Source organism: Littorina saxatilis, linkage group LG2 (genome assembly GCF_037325665.1).
Source record: "Littorina saxatilis isolate snail1 linkage group LG2, US_GU_Lsax_2.0, whole genome shotgun sequence".
NCBI lineage: Eukaryota > Metazoa > Mollusca > Gastropoda > Littorinimorpha > Littorinidae > Littorina > Littorina saxatilis.
In genome coordinates this window covers 48365436-48389345 of record NC_090246.1, presented here as the reverse complement: position 1 = coordinate 48389345, position 23910 = coordinate 48365436, and the positions used below count along the sequence as shown (strand labels likewise).

At 41.5% G+C, this 23910-nt stretch overlaps 1 protein-coding gene across 3 annotated transcripts in view; it reads right to left on the bottom strand.

Moving 5' to 3' along the window:
* The window catches only part of LOC138959111 (sodium-driven chloride bicarbonate exchanger-like), a 133376-nt gene extending 111876 nt beyond the window's left edge, over positions 1-21500 (bottom strand). For all 3 annotated transcript variants that reach the window (XM_070330460.1, XM_070330462.1, XM_070330461.1), the window contains exons 1-2: positions 21407-21500; positions 17593-17744 (exon numbers count right to left, since the gene is read on the bottom strand). The gene's annotated coding sequence lies outside the window, so the exon portion shown is untranslated. The remainder of the gene's footprint in view (positions 1-17592; positions 17745-21406) is intronic.
* Positions 21501-23910: the final 2410 nt, after the last annotated feature.

The window sequence follows — 23910 nt, the reverse complement described above, 5'->3', positions numbered from 1 at the left end:
TTTTTAATAATATTCTTTTGGAAAACGTGAACCAACATAAACATCTTGGCGTAATTTTGCAGAATAATTGTAAATGGGACTTCCAAGTGAGAAGCATCGTAAAAAAGGTCACCCTCTTAATTAATTGTTTAAGATATTATAAATACAGATTATCGTAAAAGTCTGGAAACTATGTACAAATCCTTCGTTCTTCCACATTTTGACTATGCAGACATCCTATGGGACAACTGCACCGAGTACTGGTCAACTGCACTGGAAAAATTACATTTGGAAGCAATTCGGACTATAATCGGTGGTGTACGCGGCACCAGCCACGAAAAGCTGTATAAAGAAAGCGGATTTTGTAACCTAAAAGAAAGACGGAGCAGACACAAACTAATTTTATATTACAAGATGGTATTTGGCAAATGTCCTCATTACTTATCACAACTTTTGCCACCTTTAACTTCTGATGTTAACCCCTATCATCGAAGAAGACCATCAGAAAGAAGAGTTCCCACTTGCAAAACTGAATTATACCGTCGATCTTTTATACCATCTACCACTGTCCTTTGGAACAACTTGCCAGACAACATCAAAACAACTAACTCAATCAGCGAATTCAAACACTATCTAACTATTCCTGATTATAACGTACCTGCCTATTACTACTGTGGTAAACGACTGGAAGAGATTCATCACTGTAGAATGCGCCTAAACATGAGTAACTTGAATTCTGACCTGTGCAAACGCCACTTACAGGAAAATCCGCAGTGCGCTTGCGGCTTCCTGCACGAAACAGCTGACCATTACTTGACACATTGCCCTCTGTACGTAGACTCTCGCCTATCTACAATAAATGCACTACCTGTACATTACAGACATGTTGAAATATTGTTAAATGGTAGCGAAAACCTTTCTCTTCGCACCAACAAGCTTATTTTTGAAAGTGTCCAATCGTTTATCTGTAAATCTGGTCGTTTTTGTTAATTTGACTCAGTACGCATATCCATGCCAACAACCCTTATTTTATATACATTTTTCAATTATATATTCAGCGAGGACGAGAGAGAGAGAGAGAGAGAGAGAGAGAGAGAGAGAGAGAGAGAGAGAGAGAGAGAGAGAGAGAAGACAGACAGAGTAGCAATTTACCGCATAACATACACAGAAATTTCATAGGCGCCACCAGAAACAAATTCTTATTAGTCTCACGCTCACTGGCAGCATGTGCACAAGGAAGACATTCAGTCAGCCTACACGTAAAACACGGAAGGGAAAAAAAAAGGTGCAGAGAAGAACTTCTATGACGAAACTAACAGGGCGCAGCCCTAAAGTCAAGTAGCCCTCAGCATTATCCAAGTAATAAAAGTATAATTCAGCAATTCCTTCGTGTTGCTAGCGATCGCAAACAGTTCCTGCTCGTCTGTGTGTGTCTCATTTCCGAAACCATTCCGTCTCTGTCTGCTATGTCAACCATTCATTGCCCGGGGAGATATTGTCGTCGATAGAGACACCTCTCTCTCTCTCTCTCTCTCTCTCTCTCTGTCTCCCTCCAAATGCCCAAACACATCCTTCTCCTTCCCTTGTGCATGTGCTACGGTCGTGCCATGGTCGAACAGGTCGAGAGAGACTGGAAATCAGGGTGTCAAATTAGAATTTAGCAAGCGCAAGCATCAATATGAAGATAAAGCGCACTAAGGTGTTGAATCCTCAGCGCGCGCGTGCGCGTGCGCGCGCACACACAGACACACACATACACGCGCGCACACACAGTACCAACACCCCCTTCCTCAGCTTTCCTCTCCACTCTTGTGGCTTGCGCGTCTTGGGTGAAGAGGACGAAGGAAACGAAAATACGTGCAGACATCGGTGTGAAACGCTTTCAGGTGATGCATTCTCAGCAAACACTCAATCAATATGAGGCTTATAACTCATAACTCATAACTCATAACATTTTATTGATCAAACAAAGGAAATTAAATTGGTCATCAGCTCATATAGGTCATTAATTAATAATTATAAAAGAATAAGAGAAGAAAATTCATAAAACCCAAGATAACAAAAAAAATATCTAAAGTAATATATGTACAACTACAATACCCTTTTTACTTGCACACATGACACACCGACACACCAACACACATGCATACATACCTACATACATACCTACATACATACCTACATACATACCTACATACATACATACATACATTCCATGTTAAAGTGTAGTTAAGAACATCACAGTAAGTATATCATTGTTTGGATTAACAGATAAGTTTTTATGTAAATGATATCGCGCGTATTCCGTAAGCGCAGGGATTTTTTTATTTTTTTTAAATTTTTTATGCAATTTATATCGCGCACATGTTCAAGGCGCAGGTATTTATTTATGCCGTGTGAGATGGAATTTTTTACACAATACATCACGCATTCACATCGGCCAGCAGATCGCAGCCATTTCGGCGCATATCCTACTTTTCACGGCCTATTATTCCAAGTCACACGGGTATTTTGGTGGACATTTTTATCTATGCCTATACAATTTTGCCAGGAAAGACCCTTTTGTCAATCGTGGGATCTTTAACGTGCACACCCCAATGTAGTGTACACGAAGGGACCTCGGTTTTTCGTCTCATCCGAAAGACTAGCACTTGAACCCGCCACCTAGGTTAGGAAAGGGGGGAGAAAATTGCTAACGCCCTGACCCAGGGTCGAACTCGCAACCTCTCACTTCCGAGCGCAAGTGCGTTACCACTCGGCCACCCAAACACACACACACACACTCACACACACACCGACACACCAATCCCTCCCCCCTCCTTACCAACATCTATATATATATATATATATATACGACTAGTGTCTGTCTGTCTGTCTGTCTGTCTGTTCGCGATGCACGGCCAAAGTTCTCGGTGGATCTTTTTCAAATTTGGACACCGTATATTCAGCTACACCCCGGACACAACCTCATCGATGAGATATTTCAACACGTGCTCTCAGCGCGCAGCGCTGTGCGCGCTGAACCGATTTTTTGGGGTTTTTTTTTGTTTGTTTGTCGGGATCCACTACCAGTAACTCTTCCTTATCTTCTCCAGTGTTTTTAGCCGCGATTATCTCCCTTCCTCTGTGTGGCGTCAATCCATATTCCCGTTACTACGTTACTATTTTTAGAAGGTCACTGCACGTTACTATTTTTAGAAGGTCTCCAGTGTTTTGCGCGTTTATCTCCTTTCCTTCGTGCGCCGACGAAGCCGGCGTACACCCGGCAGAGCCGGGTCCCAGGCGCAGCCTGGTATTCGGCTCTACTTCTTCCCGGCGAAGCCGGTACCCGGCGAAGCGGGTAATCATCTAGTAACACATAACTCTCCTAAATTCCTCCCCAATAACACGTCCGTACCCCCCCCCCCCCCCCTCCTTCATCACCATCCACCCCCACTCCATTCTTCTCCAGACGGGGAGTGTCACTACGTAAAGACTCGTGCACGCATCGATAATATGAAGAAGGATCAGCTTTGAGGTGAGGCCGAGCCCCTTTCCAATTATGCTGATCACGTCTCACAATCTAAATTGCACACCACCGCCGAACACGCCATGTGGGCAGGGGGGGGGGGGGGGAGAGAGAATGCTGCACACTATAGGAGGTAAAGGCGATATAGGCAAACAGAGCCGAGACCTTGAACAGCCTGCCTGTGACGACAGTGGAGAAAAAGGATGCGAAAAGAGAATAGAAATGCTGAGTAAAAAGCGACGAGAAAAGCTATAGGTAAAAAGAGAAGAGAATTCCGAAGCAAACAAACAAGCTACCAAACGAGCTAGTATGGAAGCAAGCAAGCGCGCACACACACACACACACACACACACACACACAGATAGGCGCGCACACTCACACACCTACACACACGCTCGCACGATGGCAGGCAAAGGAGCCTGACAGAAAAATCTTCAACACACACACACACACGCATAACAGTCTCTGTCTCTATCTCTTTCCCTCACTCCGTCCCTAGCACACACACGCACACACACACACACACACACACACACACACGGTGGTAGACAACGGAGGGTGAAATAAAAGTCCTCCCCCCCTCCCCCCCCCCCCAACCCTTAAAAAGAAAACCGGGTAGTCTTTGATGAAACGGGAGTTAATTATATGCCGAGAAGAACAGGGTCAGTATTTCGGCCTAAATATTAAACTCGGAGAATGTTTACTTTTTCAGAATGTTAACATCACTTAGTTATCAGTTCTCAATTTACTGACGGCTGTTTCAGTGTTTGACACCGACGTTTATCTATCAGCTTCCATAAAACACACGCGCACTGTCTCTGCACTTCTGATGGCTAAACTTATATACGATTTTCGTATCTTTATGGATGGCCCTCGTCTGCTAAGATACACACAACCCAAACACCGTAAGACAAGATTCAAACATGGTTCAAAAACCCGCAGGCGCATCCAAAAATACTTAAGTTGCTCCGGCTTGAAATTAACAATGACACCTTCGCATTTCTATTTACGATATCCTCGGTATATTTTTGTCAATATTACCAGTGCAACTATTCGTGGAGACGGTCAACGGTTTCAAAAGGCCCTCACGGTTTTTGAAGAGACCGTACGTGTAATTGGTATAGCTATATCTGATTTCTTACGTTTTCAAGAGACAGCCACTGGGGACATTCACATTTAAGTCGATGACGTTGATTCAGTGATATTGGTATTGGTAGCATTTCGTCCTGTGAGGCTACCCTCACGGAAATTCGAGCTGCTTTCTCACTGGTAAAAGCGAGCGGCCATGCATTACGGCGCTACCCATATTATCTTCTTTTTCCTGCATGCGTGTATTCATGTTTCCAAGCCTTAGACTTTCGCCGTGAACTTGGGATCTTTATCGTGCGCATGCGTTGACTCTGGGGAATAAATCCCTCGCCCCAGGATATTGTGTAAGTGTACGTGTCTGTGTGTGGTGCATGCATGTATGCCTGTTTGTGAGTGTATGTCATAGAGAACAGAGAGAATGTGTGTGTGTGTGTGTGTGTGTGTGTGTGTGTGTGTGTGTGTGTGTGTGTGTGTGTGTGTGTGTGTGTGTGTGTGTGCGTGCGTGCGTACGTGCGTGCGTACGTGCGTGCGTTGTTTTTGTGTGTGTTTGTCTTCTCGGCCTTTCTTCTCGGTAATCGCCTAGTTCTGATTGAAGTCGGAAGCAATCAAATGCTCTTCTAAGATACTGTCCTCTTCTAAGATACTGTCCTCTGAACGTCACTCTAACATTTTTTGTGTAAGCAGTGATTGTAAACACACACGCACGCACGCACGCACGTGCACACACAACCAATGACGGCAATAACACGCACAATTCATTTGAACTGATCCTGTTTTACCTGGCATTCGCTAGCTCTAAAAAAATGAACATTCAAAACTTTTATCGACCGCCTCTAGGGATACTGAAATAGCGTCTCTCGCGGCCAAGCTAAAGCGTATGCACGCCTGGCTGGTTGAGGCAGTCACAACATTAATTTCCAGTTTCTGGTGGCTGATGTTCCACAAGAGTGTCCTTGTGCGTTTTGAAATAGCAATCTGACTGCATATTTAAAACACACACAACGTCACACAGCGTCAGACACACACACAGCGTCACACACACACACAGCGTCACACACACACACACACACACACACACACACACACACACACACACACATTTATGTCTCAGTCTGTGAACAAGAAACAATTGACAAGTGGCTCTATCCCATCTCCCCCCTTTCCCCGTCGCGATGTTACCTTCGTGGTTGAAAACGACACCAAATAAAACAAGTCGCGGAAGGCGAAAATACAACATTTAGTCAAGCTGTCGAACTCACAGAATGAAACTGAACGCAATGCAATTTTTCAGCAAGACCGTATACTCGTAGCATCGTCAGTCCACCGCTCGTGACAATTGACAAGAAGAGCGGGGTAGTAGTTGCGCTGAGAAGGATAGCACGCTTTTCTGTACCTCTCTTCGTTTTAACTTTCTGAGCGTGTTTTTAATCCAAACATATCATATCTATGTTTTTGGAATCAGGAATCGACAAGGAATAAGATGAAAGTGTTTTTAAATCGATTTCGGAAATTTGATTTTGATAATAATTTTTATATTTTTAATTTTCAGACCTTGTTTTTAATCCGAATATAACATATTAATATGCTTTTGGAATCAGAAAATGATGAAGAATAAGATGAACGTAAATTTGGATCGTTTTATAAAAAAAAATTTAATTACAATTTTCAGATTTTTAATGACCAAAGTCATTAATTAATTTTTAAGCCACCAAGCTGAAATGCAAAACCGAAGTCCGGCCTTCGTCGAAGATTGATGGGCCAAAATTTCAATCAATTTGATTGAAAAATGAGGGTGTGACAGTGCCGCCTCAACTTTTAAAAAAAGCCGGATATGACGTCATTAAAGACATTTATCGAAAAAATTAAAAAAACATCCGGGGATAAGAATAAGAATAAGAATAAGAATACTTTATTATCTCATAGAGAAATTCAGGCGTGGTACATAACAATAGTACAAACAAGACATTGATTTTACATAAAACATTTAGCACTATATAACAGGGCAGGATGTCATACCCAGGAACTCTCATGTCAAATTTCATAATGATCGGTCCAGTAGTTTACTCTCAATCGCTCTACACACACACACACGCACACACACACATACACCACACCCTCGTCTCGATTCCCCCCTCTACGTTAAAACATTTAGTCAAAACTTGACTAAATGTAAAAAGAAAGAAAGAATGACGTCGGATGGGTCCAACAGATTTGAACGACCGCGGGGGTCGTCGCTGATAAAATTTACGATTATGTATAAATCAATGTCAGCCGACGCGTTTCAAGCCAAACTTGCCAAAATGTCAATAGGCAATAGTAATGGGAGAAATACATATATACCTGTATACTTGGTGCCCGTGAGAATCTGGGAGAGAGTAAAAGTGTGTGTGTCCGTATGTGTTCGTATAGATGAGAAGACTCCAGAGAGATTAGATGAGAGAGGGAGATATAGTGTGTGCGTGTGTGTGTGTATGTGTGTGTGTGAGTGCGAGCGAGTGCGAGCGAGAGAGAGAGCGAGAGAGAGACAGACAGACAGACAGACAGACAGACAAAGGCAAGGAGAGAGAGGGGGGAGAGAGACTGAGATGGAGGGGCACAAAAGATTATCTAGTCTGCCAGAGAGTGTGCATGTGATAACAAAAATAGCAAGTATGTATGGAAGCGAAGGTATTGCATGCTGACCAACAGATGAAATCAAAACAAGAACCTTGTTCCCTCTCTGTCTCTCTCCCTCTCTCTTACACATCCATACACACACACACACACCAACTCACCCACACATTCACCCAAAAATAAAGTCTAACCGCGAATGATAAAATCACTATACTTACAAAATTACTGGTATTCACACAAACATAGTAGGCTAATCCAATGCCAGCGAACTCAGTTTATCAACGGACTCCACCTCATAACGCGTACTGTTACTTCTGCTTACTCGACGTGTTTACTCATCCATGATTACATGCATTACAGCGGCGTTACGGCAGACCTCCCTTGGCCAAGAACTGCTCCTACTGAGGCTCTCTATCCAACGGCTACTGTGCGTTTCAGTGGTCATATAACCAAGAGACTCCAGTGTGTATGATCTAACTGCGCCAACCTAGCACTGACCTGCACAGTGAAATTTATTAAATTGCCACTGTGTGTGACAATACTGACATGTACTACGGTGCTCCGCCAAACATAAACCTTGACAATTTACCAAATCCACAGCAACAACAACAAAATTAAATATAAAAATGTAAAACAATTCCCGGTGGGATCGGTCTGACAAAGGTCAGGGGTTACGCTTTGCGGTCGTCAAACACTAATGAAAGAACGATGTCCTTTTCACGCGTGTTTTTGTGGAGTTGTCTATGTTCACACGCACCCCGACCCCGCCCCCCCCCCCCCCCTCCCCTTTATCCATCCATCCTCCTTACATTTGTTCGGATAATGTCAATGGGCATTGCTGCTCATTCCAGACTGATCCTGTCGTTATAGACTCATGACAGCATCTAGACATTTTACAACACTTCTGCCGGGAGCATTTGTCTTCTGTTGCTATGAAATCACGAGAAGATCAGGAAAACATTGAATCAGGAATTCTATGCTCCTTTCTCGTATTCTTCGTGAGGGAAATGTAAACTTACATCCCTCTCCGTTTAGTTCTTCTTTGTTTTGCTGTTTATTTTTGTTTTGTTTTGTGGCAGTGGTTGGAGTGGATGGAAGGTGCGCACTGCTAAAAGTAAAGATGCCTATAAATAAAGCAATACACATTGCTTCCCTTTTTTAGCGCCTTAAGGGGACAAAGTCTCAGATTTGAGGCTCTAAAGTCAATCTGCACGGACGTGATACTAGACTGAGTAGAGTCTTGCGAGCGGGAAAGACATTAATTTCTACGTGCACGCATAAATACAAATGAACACCCACATTCGTGTGCCATCAGACAGCTGGCCAGCCGATCGAAGGACCACATACGGGGAGCTAAGCGTCATAAACCAGCGAAAGTCCGTTGTGATCGGGTTTTGTCTAGTTCTCTATGTGAGTAGGCTGCGTGGTCATTTTGCTGGTGTCTTGGACTTCGCTGAAAAAAATGGTTACACAATACAAGAGTTGAGCCCGTCCGTAACGACCAACCAAGGGACCGACCAACCAAAAGTGGTCGTTATTGACAGGTGGTCGCTATGCAAAGGTGAATTATATGGCAGAAAAACTCGTCTGGGATCCTTTGGAATGGTCGTTGTAGGCAGGTGGTCGCTTTGGAGAGATGGTCGCCTGGGCACGTTCAACTGTAGTCGTATTCTGTCTGCTACCACCTATTCATTGCCAGGGGAGAGATTGCTCTCTCTCTCTCTCTCTCTCTCTCTCTCTCTCTCTCTCTCTCTCTCTCTTCTCTCTCTCTTTCTCTCTCTCTCTCTCTCTCTCTCTCTCTATTCTCTCTCTCTCTCTCTCTCTCTCTCTCTCTCTCTCTCTCTCTCTCTCTCCCTCCCTCTCTCCCTCCCTCCTGCACTAAAGGTAGAGACACAACGAGTGTTTTCTTAATGCTGTTCCGTTTTTGCCACTGGATTCACAGACGATTTGTTTGTTTTCCCATTTTAAAAGAAAGCCATTTGTCTTTTTGCAAGCAGTTTCAGATGCAAGCAAGGAGAAGCAGAAGAAGACCAACAAGACCATAGATATCCCTTGACAAGACCAACAAGCCCAAGAAGAGAGGCAAGTATCAAAGCTTCTACAACAGTATTGCAAAGCTTTCCTGACAACGCTCGACAGAGATAAAACGACCATCACGCATCACGATCCTTTCCTCTTGCTCGTGTGTCGTGATATCATAAACCAAGTAAACAAATTACAAAAACACGCAATCCAAAATAGAAACGGTCATTCTCACGAGGTGACAATAGGTATGAATAGACATCGTTAAACTAACTGCTCCCGCCACAAGCAGATTTGTCGGTCTATCCAAGCATATATATATATACGTAGCTATTAACATACCAAATCGATAAAATAAAAGAAAAACAAAAAAAACCACGTCTCATTTTCTGAACTGCGATGAAAATCATGTTGGACTCAGAAATGCTTGGCATGTACGCACCGCTAAAGTCACAGTAACGACCACGATGCAATGTCATAAATAATAGCATCATATAACACAGAGACTATACCAGATTTAATCTAGCCGCCGCATTATTTTTAACGTGCCATAACCACTAGTGATAACAATAATTAGTTATGTTGTAACATCCTCAAAAGTAATCTCGATGGCTTGAAAAATAGGAAACAACTACACGTACGTCACGCTGCATGTCTAAAGCTAGCCTAGCTGTATAAGCATCCTGATCAAAAGGTTGCAAAACAATCTCACGCGCGTTCTTGCCTCGCTTCCACCGTACAAAGGGACACTACAATTAAGACATACTATTTTCCTAACACTGCCTTTGCCTTCTCTCCCCCCCCCCCCTACACACACACACACCTATGTGAAAATAATGCACCCGGCACTGACAGGAGCACAAAAGCTAACACACAAAAATGGAGGTAACAAACACACACACGAAACACACAACATTCCAAGCTCATTCACAAAGCAAAAAGGGAATAATATGGTGCGAATGCTTGACAAACGACTGTGACAGGAAAATGTTTGGACTCCTTCGATACCCTTCCCCTGACAAAACCGCAGCACTGCGCCTCCGTCAGTCTAGGCAGGATGACCTTCCCCGATCCTACCACAGCGACCTTGACCTTGGCAGTCTCAGGGCCAACCCCGGTTCAGTGTCTAAACAAGCAGATGCGAGGCGAAAATGTCATCTGCAGCATCCAGTGTTCATTGTTCGTTTCGTCAGAACAGACATAGAAAAACAGACATGACAGCCGCTGAGCTCTCCAACATGGCACTTAGCTTTAAATAGTTGAGCCGTGTCACAGCGGGAGCAGCTCTGGCGCGACGGGAACCTCCACAAAACCGTCAAGCTGATTTTCTTGAAAGGTCATGTCCAAAATATAGGCTCATGTAGTTTCTTCTTCTGCAATATACTTCTTTGCTTAAAATATCCTACGTACGCGCAAGCGCACACGTCACACTCACCTACCCCCACACACACAAACACAAACAGCAATAGGGATAACAAATAGTAATGGCTCCAGTTTGCGCTTCACTTTCCACAAATCAAAACTGGTGGGTTGTTATGGCGATGCGGTGGTGGTGTTAAAGAGGTTACGGGGGCGTGGGACATGTTCTGGACGCAACTAAACTTTTGACAACGAAGACGCAGTTTCTGTTTCCTAATCCAGGAGCGTGATCTTCAATATTATTGATGCATAAGATCACATCATTTCTCCGTCTTAGTATACCTATTCACAAAACCTGTTAGCAGCAGCAGCGTTTTCATTCTATCGGCCCAGACCTTGTGCAACATCAACACAATGTTGTGTTAATCGACGATTCCCATCTAATATGATCTTTTAAAGGTTTACATTGCCGAAACTTGACGGCGACTACATCCGGAATCTTTCTCCAAGCTTTTATTTACGAATTTATTGGACCAGTGAAAAAAATGAACCCTTTCCCACTGAAAAGTTCAGCAAGGTTTGTGTTTTTGAGAGCTAAAATTCTAATTCACACGAAGCCGCAAGACTTCTATAGTATACCAATCTTCATCCTGACGAACAGAAAATCTTTGCGCTTGCTTTATGATGGGCCAAAAAGCACACACACAAATTATACACAAACAACCAGCGTTACTATGCAAATGAAGTACAAAGTACACATCGCCTCCGCTAAATAGCAATTAACATTGTTTAGTTGTTGCTGCTGTTGTCGTTGCAAGCGCCTCAAACTTTACTAAACAAACCCATGACTGTCATTAACTTAACCCTTTGATATTATGTATACTCTGTAACACAGGTGTTCTGAGTGAGTCAGACGTCACTCACAAATGCGGTCTAGCGCCATAAAACGAATCGCAAATGCGTGTCATCCACGCGCAAATAAAAATTTAACCACATCACATTACTTCTGCGTTTTGTCCCTTTATTGCGACCAAAGTCTGTACCTATAGTATAAAACACAGAAAGAGTGTCCTCTTGGCGTAACGTAAACGAGAGAATAAACTAGGTTACCTTAAAGAGTGTGCATGGATAGTTTGAAACACAGATCAAATGTCTTTCATGCAAACACACAAAAACAAACCAGGACACAGCATTTGTGAAATTTGCCTCCTTTTTTTCTAAATACGAAGCACCCCCCCTCCCCCCATACGCACCTACGTGAAACAAAAACCAGGACACAGTGATTCTTTGTTTTCACCTAATTTTTCCAGTCCGCAACTATTAAAATACAAAATAAGTACATACGGTGTTTGGAAAATAGTGTGCGTACATATAACAGAAAGAGGACAAGAAAAAGATATTTTCAGTACGTTGGAGCATTTTTTCGAATTACTTTCTTTCTTCCACGATGCCATAATTTTCAAAACTGCGACTGCTCGAGCCGATGCCGATAGCCCTGGCCGAAAGAAACTATTGATTGAAGAAGCCACGCGAGGGAGTTTGCCTGACATCTCGAGACACTTCATTTCACACTGACATCATTCATCACCTTTAAAAACTGAAGATACCATACACAATAGGATTTTGGCCTGCATAAATCAACGAAGAACAATTGCTGGCAATGAATTATTGTTCTCCTCCCAACAAGTGGTTGCGTTCCTGGCCGCATAAAATAATGAACTCCACACGGAATTTGCTCGAACATGCAATGCACCAACGCGGCCCTCGAGTTTTAAGCCCTGGAAATGTGCAAGAATACACGTCCCGAGTTCGGTATAAAACAATTAATAACACCGAGGGGGAAAAGCTCTCTTCACTATGCCCCTAAATTCACATACTGGCTTAATGAATGGTTCTTCACGACCATTACAGTCAATGGAGAAAAGGTTTATTGTTAGCGAGAACAATTCCGAATTCGTGAATGCGTGTGCGTGTGTGTGTGTGAGAGAGAGAGAGAGAGAGAGAGAGAGAGAGAGAGAGAGAGAGAGAGAGAGAGAGAGAGAGAGAGAGAGAGAGAGAGAGAGAGAGAGAGAGAGAGAGAGAGCAGTGCCCAGTAGTTGTTTTGCAACGATCGTAAATCAACGTGGACACTGATGGTTACTGAATAAATCACAGAACCGCTCATTGAAAGCTGTAAACTTTTCCACAGCGTTAGTGATCGAGGATTCACTGTCCATGCTGCATAATCTCCACGTACTCAGCATTAACAAGTCGCGTAAGGCGAAATAACAACATTTAGTCAAGCTGTCGAACTAACAGAATGAAACTGAACGCACTGCATTTTTTCACCAAGACCGCATACTCGTAGTTTCGTCAGTCCACCGCTCGTGGCAAAGGCAGTGAAATCGACAAGCCAGAATGCACAGGTAATGGTCGCGCTGAGCAGGATAACACGCTTGTCTGCATCTCTATTCTTTTTAACGTACTGAGTTTGTTTTTAATCCAAACATATCATATCTATATATTTTTGGAATCAGGGACCGACAAGGAATAAGATGACATTGTTTCTAAATCGATTTCGGACAATTAATTTTAATCATAATTTTCATATTTTTAATTTTCAGAGCTTGTTTGTAATCCAAATATAGCATATGTATATGTTTTTGGAATTAGAAAATTACGAAGAATAAGATGAAATTGTTTTTGGATCGTTTGCTTGGCCAAAATGTCAATTTGATTGAAAAATGAGGGTGTGACAGTTCCGCCTCAACTTTTACAAAAAGCCGGATATGACGTCATCAAAGGTATTTATCGAAAAAATAAAAAAAAACGTCCGGGGATATCATTCCCAGAAACTCTCATGTCAAATTTCATAAAGATCGGTCCAGTAGTTTAGTCTGAATTGCTCTACACACACACACACAAACACACACAAACACACACACACACATACACACACACACACACACACACACACACACACACACACACACACACACACACACACCACGACCCTCGTCTCGATTCCCCCTCTATGTTAAAACATTTAGTCAAAACTTGACTAAACGTAAAAAGTAACAACGCCAACAAACATCTGCAAGAGACACCAAAATTACCCCCAATTAGCCCTACGTACCCCTACGATTGTGTTTAATGACGCTATAGTTCAGAGTTACTTAACCGGATAGTAACTTTGTAAGTTATGTTAATCGACATTTCGAGTCCTCGTTTATAAAAGAAACAACTATCCGTACGTCATGCTGCATGTCTAAAGCTTGCCTGTTTTAGCATCCTGATCAAAAGGTTGCAAAACAGTCTCACGCGCGTTCTTGCCTCGCTTCCACCAACAAAGGGACCTATTTTCCTAACACTGCTTTCCCTCCCCCCTCCCCCACATATAAGCTATAATTATAATGTATGTGTATGTGTGTGTGTGTGTGTGTTTGTGTGTGTGTGTGTGTGTGTGTGTGTACAGCGATTCAGAGAAAACTATTGGACCGATCTTCATGAAACTTTACATTAAAGTTCCTTGGTATGATATCCCCAGACGTTTTTTTCATTGTTTGATGACGTCATATTCGGCTTTTAGTGATAGTTGAGACGGCACTATCACGCCCTCATCATTTTTTAACCAAATTGATTACAATTTGGGTAAAGCAATCTTTGACTCAGTCCGGACTTTGGGATGACATTTCAGCTCGGAAGCTTACAAATTAGCTAATTAGTTTGCTCATTAAAGTTATCATTAACATAAATATTCTCTTACAGATCAACAAATTATTGCATTGTATTCCCCATCTTCTCCTGAATTCAAAAATGTATAGATATATGCTATGTTTACTTGAAAATGCGCCCAGAATTAAAGAACAAGTCGCGTAAGGCGAAAATACAACATTTAGTCAAGTAGCTGTCGAACTCACAGAATGAAACTGAAGGCAACGCAACGCAGCAAGACCGTATACTCGTAGCATCGTCACTCCACCGCCCGTGGCAAAGGCAGTGAAATTGACAAGAAGAGCGGGGTATTCGTTGCGCTGAGAAGGATAGCACGCTTTTCTGTACCTCTCTTCGTTTTAACTTTCTGAGCGTGTTTTTAATCCAAACATATCATATCTATATGTTTTTGGAATCAGGAACCGACAAGGAATAAGATGAAAGTGTTTTTAAATTGATTTCGAAAATAAATTTTGATCATAATTTTTATATATTTAATTTTCAGAGCTTGTTTTTCATCCAAATATAACATATTTATATGTTTTTGGAATCAGAAAATGATGGAGAATAAGATGAACGTAAATTTGGATCGTTTTATAAAAAAAAAATTTAATTACAATTTTCCGATTTTTAATGACCAAAGTCATTAATTAATTTTTAAGCCACCAAGCTGAAATGCAATACCGAAGTCCGGGCTTCGTCGGAGATTACTTGACCAAAATTTCAACCAATTTGGTTGAAAAATGAGGGCGTGACAGTGCCGCCTCAACTTTCACGAAAAGCCGGATATGACGTCATCAAAGACATTTATCGAAAAAATGAAAAAAACGTCCGGGGATATCATACCCAGGAACTCTCATGTCAAATTTCATAAAGATCGGTCCAGTACACACACACACACACACACACACGCACAGACACACACATACACCACGACCCTCGTCTCGATTCCCCCCTCGATGTTAAAACATTTAGTCATAACTTGACCCGTATCGGTCTTCGGGAAAGTTTAGCCGAGACTATCTGAATGTAGTCTCGGTGATGACTGGTTTTTGGTGTTGGTCTTTTGGTGTGATGCCTACGATTGACTAAATGTTTTTATATCGCTTCACGCGACTTGTTTTTTTCTCTCCAATGTGCCTGGAACAAGACTGTTATTCGAAACATTACATTTCAGATACGGATACCAACGATTGAAAGTGCTGAAGCTCTGACGTATGATGACATTTTGCGAATAATGAAGAAAAGAAAAGAAAAGTGTATCGGCGAGCATACAAAGGAATCAGAACAAAATGTTGTTACTGAGCAGAACTTCCTTCCTGCGTTCTGACATAATGATAAAATCACTAGCTATATTTGTCAGAAGAACAGTATAACCCTTTTTATTTTGCCGTAGAGAAAATCAAACGATTATTTCAATCTTGCAAACCATAATTAAATCTTCACAAAGAAACCAACGTTAACTTAATAATGAGAATTCCTTAGTTCAAGGAACAAGTTCAGAGTGGGGACTTCTTAACGATTGGACCCCCTTGTGCAACCAGCACCACTCTTTCCCAACAGAGAAAAAAATATCACAAATCGGTCACAAATCTACAGAGCAAAATCAATTTCAGGTTCAAGATTTTCCCACAACGACGACGACGTGCGGTCAAAAAAGCCCGCAAACGGCCCTCCGAGACTGCCCGCTCTGTTGTTTCAGTCTCCGCTTCGCGTTCCTTCGACAAAAAAGCCCTAAATCATATAGGAACTGCAAAGGACAGTGCATTTCCTGGGACAAGTCTCGCAGCCCGAACTCAGTTGAACTTAGCTACATAGGTACTAGGCACCACTAATGACGTATTGATCAAGAAGAACCCGAACGGCGAGCATTGATTTTGTCCCTGCGAAAGGCAAGAGAATAAAAACCTGATGATTAATGAATTCAGCTAGCTGCGATTGAATTGATTCAAAACAGTCCGATGTATTTCCTGCACTGCCTTGCAAAAATGAACTCAGTGGTTTAGCTTTCGATTCCAGTATGAACTTTTCACGCGGATTGCAAACAAGTCACAACCCCACCCCCCAACATGCATCCCAACTGCTCGTCTCCCGAAAAGTCAATTGCAAGTGCATAGATAGACGGACTGGTTCAGTGCAATTAAAACATCGTTATCTCCTCCTCCTGAACATGCTAACGTTTTGCCGCAAAATGAAACTCTGGAAGAAAACGCAGCTTTAAACACTATTCTGCATCGTCTTATCTTCTTTCGTAAAATGACCATGGTATACGATGCAGGGAAAAGCTGAAGCTCCCTACCCTAAAAACAATTTTAGGCATTCTACTGAAACCAGCTCTTCTGCAAATAGTGTAACCCCCGCACAATATGGGAGTGAATGCCTGCCACTTGCGATGCAAGGGGTGCAGGGGAGCGGAAAGGGTCGAAGGTGGGAGTGGCGGGGTTAGAGGGGGAGGCGTAGAATCACTATTCTGGTCACGACCTAGTCAGAAGATTCTTACGACCTTGCAGTATTTCATGTCAGGGTGACTTGAGCGGCCTGACTTTAAAAAAAAAGAACAAACCAATTAAATCGATACATTTTGTAACAAGTTTTATGGCGGGGTTTGCGTATTTGGCACCTCATTTGTTGCTTGATCGCGCTAAAAATCTGCTTTAAAAGTTGCTGATCTTCAAAGGGAGGAAGGATGGGGAGGGGGAGGGGTCACCGGGGGTGCTGGTAGAAGAATTTAACAATGTTGATAGCTGGCGTGAGAAAAGGGAAAATCTACGCGAGTACACTGAGCAAATCATTTGCTCTGTTGTGCGCAGGTAAAATCACCTGGGGTTTGTGTGTGTATGTATGTGTGTGTATACATGCGTGTGCTTTGGAGGTGTCCAGTAGCAAGGGGAAATGGGGGGGGGGGGGGGGGTGTGCTGTGGGGAACCCGAGCAAGGTCAATTGTTAGCAGGGGGGCTCAAATTAGTCTGGTATGCTGTAGTCGAGTGAAATCACTAAAAAATATGAAGAAGACATTCGTAGAGGTAACTGGAAGTTAAAAAGGGTGGTGGGGGGGGGGGGGGTACTGTATTAAATCATATGTAAGAAGAGTACATAGTCTGGTGAGCTCTGAACAAGTTCAATCACTTTTTCCCCCCGGAGGGCGGCTTTGAGTGAAAGCAAGTCAGCAAAAATAGAACAAACTTCTGGATGGATTTTCTTTTTAAATTCTTTTTTGACTTCTGGAAACACCAGCACGAAGGTATACCCCTACATACACATGTCTGTCAACTCCTTACTCACCGCAGTCACAACCAAACAAAATCATTCAAGATAAAGTATGTACTCACAGAGAGAGATAATGATGCTGGCCACTGTTTCATCTATTTCAAGAAGAGTATGTCCGGGCAGTGAAAATATTGTGGAAGCTGTTGAGAGCCAGATGAGATCAAACACTGAGTCCTCTAAAGCTGCTGCACTGTCACAAGAAACAGAAGAATGCCTGGGGAAAACAAAGGAAAACAAAGAAACAAAGTCTTTATCACAAAACGTCCAGCTTTCAAATCTATTAGGCTGTCATAAAGTTTTGGTCAGAAAAAGTCAGTCAGTGGGACAGTTTACAACAACATGATACTTGAAGTATTTCTATCATAGGAAACTATGACATTTAAAATAGTTTATACAATGATAAGACCACGTCGGAGGAATGGGGCAGTGCTACCGACGCCAAAAGACTGTAAGGTTACCTATTCAAGCCCGCATTGACTACAAACTGTCCACCCTCTGCTTTAAATTCTTTTCTGGCTCGTCTCCTGCTTACTTCTCTGAACTCCTCACCGTCTATTCTCCAGCAAGACAACTCCGTGCCTCTTCTGACTGTTGCATCCTCACCATTCCACACACCAAAACCAAAACATACGGACAACGCACTTTTACTTTCTGCGCACCCACACAATGGAATTCTCTCCCCTTTCACATCCGCCACTCTCGGTCACCCCAAGCATTCAAACGAGCACTTAAAACGCACCTCTTCAAGAAATACAACCCCTGATTTTGTTTTCTCAGTCCATCAGTAGACTACATGTAGTGTATTTGTTGTTTTAGTGATAATGTGATAATGTGATAATGCATATAAACATCTAGGGCTGTTTTCAGTATTGTTGATAACATGTTCTGTTTGATAATTTCCTTGTTTTCACTACCTATTTTATTCATGGTTTTTTTTATTACTTAGTTAGTGGAAGAATCTTTTGTAATGTATGTTTGATGGTGTATGCTTTAAATTAAGCGTTGCTGACTATGAATGTTAGATGTAAATGCTTGTATAACTGTGTTTTAATTTTAAATGTGTCAAGCGCAAAGAGCATAATTGTAAAGTTATGATGTTGCACTATATATAAATGCTCATTTATTATTATTATCATTATAAGACTCAAACTGGTAGTGTTAACAACAGGGTTCCTGCAGGGCAGAGCTGATACAATTCAAGGAGTTTTCAAGGACATTTCCAGGACCAAATAAATGCTTTTCAAGGACATGATTTTCCCCAAATTAATGCAAAGCACCAAGCTTACCTTCAGTTTTTCAAGTCATCAAGTTTCTGGTGAATTTCTATTAGTCATTCCGTAGTTGTTTCCCTTGCCAACTTCCGGGAAGGGAAGCAACTACGGGTGACTAGTAATAGTTCATCTGCTTTCGTTTTCACTCGATCTTTTATTCTCCCAAAATGTGTACTGTATTTGACGAAAAAAAGGGGGTTGCATTTTTTTTAAAATAAGACAAGCTGCTGACGAAATGTATAGACAACAATTTGGAAAAATCAAGTACTTTTCAATGACTATTTAACAAAACTCTATTTTCAAGCACTTTTCAAGGCCTGGAAAAGGTTTTCCAATTTTCAAGGAGTTTTCCAGGGTTCAAGGACTCTGTACGAACCCTGTAACAAACAAGTCTCAGTAAAACTGGTACACATTTCTAATTCTATGCTTTCAGACAATTGATAGTGAACCACATTCCTTACAAGTTACATAAATCACAAACTGAACAGCTATTTGGATATATATTATATACATATATATATTGAAACTATTTTCCAGATTAAATGTGTGTTTGTTTTATCAAAGCAGAACAGTACTGACAATATTCATTATACTTTTATAGAGTCCAAAAAGAAAGAAAATAAGATTTTTTTTCTGGGTAAAAAGAAATAGACATACAAAAATTAATTAATTGATGCTGTAACATGTGACAGCAGTATGTCAACAATCAAAAGATCTTAAAATATTCAGACTCTATATATAGTTCTTAGCCCACACCTACCTGCCAAACACACACAACAACAACAATAACACCCAAAAACACGCCTCAGCACAAAACAAACTACATGACATGTATTAAATCAATGAAAATTCAGAGCCAATTACTTTAAATGGCTGCACATGTATGTGCTAATACCAGTTTTCATTGCTAAACAATGAAGGCTTCAGAAGGTATTATCCACACATGTATAAAACTAGTACCAGAATTATACACATGCACGATATTCCTTTAATCTATTGTTTTAATCAAAAAACATAATCGGCCTGTTTTCTTAGTTCTATTCATTACAATGTACCTGTACAAAAATTGCATTTCTCCTAAGACTTATCAACCTGCACACCTTTAAACCTGTTCTGAAAGAGATAACTGCGCCACTACTTGGATGAGTACTTCATGAATTTAGGACAACTTTGTGCTGACTAGTTCTTTTATCTGAATAAGACAAAATCTAAATGTGTTTGTGTCCACATGCACATTCTCTTGGATTTGGGGCAGCTGTTATGAATGTATATATATATATATAAAATCAAAAACAAATTTCCTAATGATGCGCACAACAGTCAATGATATTACTACTTGTATGAAGTATGACGCAAAGGTCTAGTAACAACTCATAAGTTATTTGAATTTTGATGTTATAATCGTAAACCGTACATGTATTGTTTATACAGTAATTTGTGGAAAGTTATCCTAAGTATTTTGCTTGTTATTGTTCTATACGTTGTTCTTGTGAAACAATTGTACATGTAAAAAAAAAAGTAAATAAAAAAACATTTAAAAATTAAACCAAAATGTCATGTGTGTTACTGTGTGTCCGTGTGTGTATGTGTCAGAGAAAGACTAATTTAAAAGAAAATCGGTAACTACACATACCACTCCTACTCTGCTTTACCATACATTTTGCTTGTTTTAAGGAAAACACTTATTCTTAACTACGAGACACATCTTTTCCTTCTAGCTTGTGATTTAATGTAAACTACCGGAGTATGTACATTTGGTCGTAGGTTGATTTGTCTCCAAAAGATACATATCTCATCAAATTCAAATCAGGAGTAAAACAAAAAGAAATTACTGATTATTCAGATTGCATGCATTGAACAGCTGAAAAGCAATGGCGAACAGAACGTACACCAGTAATTTTTAAGAAAACAAATCACTTGAAGCACTATTTCTTCACCAGACAGCTATCAGATATCTATTATATCTAAAAAAATTCTGAGACACACAAGTTCATGGGCCTGGCACTTTATTCCAGACTATACTCTATACAGCCCAATAGGTAGCAAGCACTTGCACAAATTTAAAGCCTTCTGTGTGTAGTTGATAGCACCATCACTGTCTAATATGTATTTACATTTCAACACAACACACACACACATTTTGTATTAAAAAAGTCTATTGGTGCGTTGATGAGTGGTACGGTAACGAACACAAGGTGATGTAGCCAAACTTGGCAGCTGTGAAGGGGTTAACAGTGTCGACAACCTTGGCATTGAAGAAGGTTGCCAGAAAGCCCTTGGGCTGATTCACCCTTTCACCCCAGTTCAGGCCATTCAAAAGCATCACATTTTGCATCTAGCTAAACCATCACATTTATCAAAATCATGTCTGATTCATACCTACCACAGATGACTGCATAACATTTCCTGATCGAATCAATCCACGACAGACACTACGCATGCTGGGAAGAGAAAGGCAGACGAAAATCAGAGCAGACTTGATACCCAAACCAAAACAGACCATGGGAAAACCGGCTGCGGTAGACAGATCGGCAAAGACACCACCGTCCTACTGTTACCTACTAAGTTGACATACGCTACGTACTCGAGACAAACTTATACTTACTGAGAAAACAGCGTCGTCTGCTGTCGAGACGATAAGAAATCCAATGGACATTTCGGCTCACATTTTTCAGTCTTCCGCTATGTTTGCTTTCGCGCATGCGCTGAGCGGCACGCGCAAGCTTGATGTTTCCAAGCATTGACGTTCACACGCGCACCTTCAACCCTACTTGACTTCTTTCTTTACGTGCGTTTTTGTGGGAAAATGTTCTGTATTTGGTGTGTCTTTGTCTTTGCTGATTGATCAGTTGTCTGGCCTTAACAATCATTGGGTCAAGCGCAACTAAGACTTACTTACAGCGTACACTGACAATAGGCACATGATGGATGCATCACAAATCTACACAGTCACAGTCAATCCGCAGTTTTAAATTGAATTTACGCACGATGCCAGTTTCTTCAACTGTTCCGACTCTCTAGACGCATGGGCTGACCGATGGGCTTCATCTGTTTTCAGAACAGAGATAGTGTGAGGAATCCCTGGTCAGTGTTTGCTTCTTCTCTTCAATGACCAGATTGAGCATTGTTTGTTGAAACTGGTAAGCTTATGTAGCGTTGTAAATTCAGAGACCACAATCCAGTGGCATATTGACTTATTTTTGATACAAGTCCCTTTAATCATACTGCCTGGTGAATATTAATCGTGAAATTAATTGACGGATTGAGCTTCAGAATTAAGCATACATAACTAATGTTTCATTTGATCGATGAAAATGACTGCCATGGTAGGAACTTGAAACGCATAGGCAATATATACAGAGTTGTCTCCCTTCCTCTAAATTTAAAAAAAACAAACACGCTGCCCCGATGTTTTTTTTCTAAACCCCATGTAAATTAAAGGCATCTATGTAGTCACAAGTTCATTCCGTGACTTCAAACTGATATCTAAAATCAGAGTGACTCAGTGTTATGCTTACAAGCCGAGCAGGGTTTGCAAAGTTAGAGCCTACAAATCGTTGCAGCAGGCATAGACCTAAATATAGGTCCCTGCAGCAGGTCAGTAAAGTACCGTTCCTGATTTTACAACGCCAAAATTCAACACATGATACGTATCATCAATCACTCGACCGAACGGGACAGGCTGCTCCCAACAGTTTCAGTTTTTTAAATGCCTACTCGTGTCCGGTCCTTAAAGTTAAAACACTTTTTTTTTCTTTTTCATTTTTTAATGGGTTCGGGGGGGGGGGGGGGTGGGGGCGTTTTAGAAAGAGTATCATGTAATGTTTACATGTATCCGGTGTGACCTTTTCATCTTTCGCCGTGTTGATATTTCGCTTCTCGGCCTCGTTGATCTAGTATAAACTCTACACTGAACAAAAAAACACCCTTCGATAGTACTGATGAGCGACCGTGTGTACCTTACATTCATGGGGCCAAATTTGTCCAACCAATTATTTTTATTTAACTTAGAAATTTGATTCATCCTAAAATGTTTCCCTTCTTACTCAAGGGACGTAACCACTCGGTACACGTTTTCGAATAAATCGATTTTGGGGGTGAAATCTATTACATTTCACCACCAATTTTCTTCACATGCAAGAAACTGACATGCTTTTCGTCCATAAATAATTTCACTTCTTAATTTTACCAGAAAACAACATTTCAGTCTTGAGTATATATATCGAGGGGGAAATATGAACACGGGCGAAAGATGAAATCGTGACACCGGTCCTAGCACTGCACTGCCAGACAGTTATAGCCCCCCCCCCCCCCCCCCCCCCCCCCCCCCCCCGCGGGTTAGGGGGAAGAATTTACCCGATGCTCCCCAGCATGTCGTAAGAGGCGACTAACGGATTCTGTTTCTCTTTTTACCCTTGTTGAGTGTTTCTTGTATAGAATATAGTCAATTTTTGTACAGATTTGAGTCAAGCAATATGTAAGAAATGTTAAGTCCTTTGTACTGGAAACTTGCATTCTCCGAGTAAGGTCATAGTGTACTACGTTGCAAGCCCCTGGAGCAAATTGATTAGTGCTTTTGTGAACAAGAAACAATTGACAAGTGGCTCTATCCCCTCTCCCCCCTTTCCCCGGCGCAATATAACCTTCGTGGTTGAAAACGACGTTAAACACCAAATAAAGAAGTTATAGGCAAAGTGAATACGCGTAATGAAACTGAGGCGGACAGTCTTGCTCGAATGACTGAGTAGCTGCTTTAATCACTCCATAAAGTTTGATGATAACTTCATTAGTGCCATGGAATACAATTCCCAGCCAAACTAAAAACTCTCATCTCAGATTTTTGAATGTTTTTTTGTGGCGATAACAAAATAATGTCGTTTGACGGTCAGCTGTCTGGACACACAAATGCGCGGCCGGAGTCGCGTGCAAAAACTTAACGCGTGTAAGAGTTTTCTATATATAGATTCAGGAAAAGACTGCTGATTTGGTCAGTCTACAAGAACCCATTTTTATCAACAGGTTGAAACCATAAAAATGTATGGAACGTCACGCCAGGACTGAGACAGCGATTAGGCCGATGCAAAGACTACAGTTATCACTGGGGCATCT